The sequence below is a fragment of the Manacus candei genome, unplaced genomic scaffold (genome assembly GCF_025592945.1).
Source record: "Manacus candei isolate 608988 ecotype Guabito, Panama unplaced genomic scaffold, ASM2559294v1 h1tg000046l, whole genome shotgun sequence".
Lineage (NCBI taxonomy): Eukaryota > Metazoa > Chordata > Aves > Passeriformes > Pipridae > Manacus > Manacus candei.
This window is the reverse complement of record NW_026138094.1, coordinates 6,801,549-6,803,883: the sequence shown is the minus strand read 5'-3', so window position 1 is coordinate 6,803,883 and position 2,335 is coordinate 6,801,549. Positions and strand designations below refer to the sequence as shown.

The window sequence follows — 2,335 nt, the reverse complement described above, 5'->3', positions numbered from 1 at the left end:
CTGAAAAAAGAACAAATAAGCAATAATTGGCTACTAGGTTAAAAACAGTAAGGGAAATGAATTTGCATGTTTCTGTTTAATAAAAGTTTCTCCTTCCTCAGGAATCCCTTAAATACTTATGCAGCAAAGGAAACTTGGACAACTTGAATTTTTTTCAAACCAGCTCTTGCTGTGAACAACCTCTATATAAATCAACTACAGTTGATCAGACCAGCACGACAGCCAAGTTGGAAATTCACATCAACCCCATCTCTCTGTGTAAGCCCATCAGAAGAGCAGGACATCTCTAAGCCTGTGAGTGAGGGCCAAACCCTGCACAGAACTGGAAGCTGTATTTTACAGTGAAAGGCGAGTTTCCTACTGAAGCCAAAGGGCATTAACAGGTCCAGCACGGTGCCTTGGAGCAGGCTAACACCAAGTGTGTCTGGAATCCTGGCTACATCACTCAACTTGGGAGAGCTGTGTTGAGCTGTCAATCCGAGAGCTATTTCTCCACATTGAAAGGTATCTCAGATGAGGTGAAATCAGTTATCTCTGGCCTGTCTACAGAACTCTGGCTGAACTAGATCATACAGAAGGGCAACAGTCAGTTAAAAATCAGTTGCCCTTGTCTCTGATGTTACATGCTGCAAGATGCATTTTTCGTGGTTATTTTCGTAATATTTTTCTTCCTGGTCCTTGTTACTATGTGCATTTACTGGCAGAGAGCAGAATTCATCCTCTAAGAAGGACACGAGCTCATGCCTAAAGCTCTGGTATTGACCAGCTGAACCCCACAGGCTGCCCTGATGTGCAGAAGTGATCCATGCATCCCTGCAGAGCTTGAAACAGAAGAGACTGCTAAAGGCCAGAATACCCCCAACCATGCCTCACCCAGTAGCTAACTGGGGACTTTGCCAGGGCTGCCCAAACCCCTTCAGAGTGGGCCAAAAGAACCACTTTTTCCAATTCCCTTCTATTCTCTGTGATTTCAAATACCTGTACATGTTGTTGCCACTGGAGGGCATCACGTGAAGCCCTTTCACAAGGCTGCACCAGGTCTCGGAGTTAACACCAACCATCTAAGGCTGAAGACAGAGTTTTCAAACTGGTTACCATAATCCTTAGGCACATCCAGTGTCCCTCCTCACCCAGTGCTGGAGCCGGGAACAAAGGGACCCAGGGGCCTATGAGCAAAAACACACGAGACAACTTCAAAAGCAAAAATACAAGAGAAAACACAACAGTCCTGAGACATGGTTTAGTGCATTTGATTCAAACCAAAGACCCCCACCATTTTCTACAGAAACACATGACTTTTAACTTGATCCCTCTCACTGCTATTAAAACTTTGTAGGTAGATGAAGTAGGCCCTGACTTTATCTCACAGGCAGGCCTTGTTCTTCCACCATTTAATTTAGGAGGATAGTATCAGTGGAGTCAATATAATGCCAATGGCTCCACTTTCTTAGTCCTCCAGATGAATCCCCATAAAAAACTCTGGGAAAGTCTCAGGAGTTGACTGCACCCTCCTAAAGGAGACTGCAGAGCCTAACCATTCAGCTAGGAGGGCAATTCCCTGTTCCTGTCCTCAAACTCTGCTGAATCTTTTTAACTGCCCACCTCTGTTTCCCGACAGGAACTGACATTACTCACTAGCAGTGCACAGCAAATCTGCCAGGGACCATGCAAAGGTGAGGCCCTGCTTCCTGTTCAGCTCAGCACTTGCGACTCCACTGCACAGTCCTGGGCCAGCCCAACACACAATGCTGCCTTTTTGTTGAATTTTCTCTTCATTGAGTTTATGCTGCTGTGCTCAGTTGCCACTGGGACTCAGCTGTCCAGGCCAGCTTACTTTTAAGCTTTACTTGCTCTGATACAAGCAATACTGAGACCCGAACTGCATGTAAAATGGCTGCAAGGGGCTGCACGTTCTGCCAAAAGGGTGCGCATCCCACAGCTGGCTCTGAATAAAAGTGGGTTTCTGCAGAGGGAAACCTGCGGCTTAAACAGCCCCAGAAAGGCAGAGGCAGCCAAAAGCAGGGTCTCGGTCTACATCACAAAACCCAAACCAGGGGCAGGATGGCCCACGCTGCCCCAGCTACTGCCCTGGCCATGTGCGGGCGGGCGGGCAGGCAGCGCTTACCTGTGTCCCGGGCACAGCGCCGCGGGCGGGGGCGGCCCTTCACCGGCCCCGGCCCGGCAGGGGCTTCCACGCGGGATGCACATCAAGGCGGCCGGTCCTGTGAAGGGACACACGGGTTACGGGGACAGCCGCGGGCAGGAGGCCGAGAGCGGGCAGGCCGGGCCTCGGCGGCGCCACCGCAGAGGGACCCGCTCGGGCTGCACGGACACG

At 50.1% G+C, this 2,335-nt stretch overlaps 1 protein-coding gene and 1 non-coding gene across 12 annotated transcripts in view; both read right to left on the bottom strand.

The window, feature by feature from the left end:
* The window catches only part of PDE8A (phosphodiesterase 8A), a 155,266-nt gene that overhangs the window by 1,111 nt on the left and 151,820 nt on the right, over positions 1-2,335 (bottom strand). For 10 of the 11 annotated variants that reach the window (XM_051796609.1, XM_051796598.1, XM_051796601.1 and 7 more), the window contains 2 exons: positions 2,126-2,222; positions 979-1,166 (listed from right to left, as the gene is read on the bottom strand). The gene's annotated coding sequence lies outside the window, so the exon portion shown is untranslated. The remainder of the gene's footprint in view (positions 1-978; positions 1,167-2,125; positions 2,223-2,335) is intronic. The other variant, XM_051796608.1, reaches the window with a different exon arrangement.
* Positions 1,329-1,459, bottom strand: LOC127475433 (small Cajal body-specific RNA 15). The gene has a single exon (XR_007906218.1). It is a non-coding gene; the product is annotated as a small Cajal body-specific RNA 15 (non-coding RNA).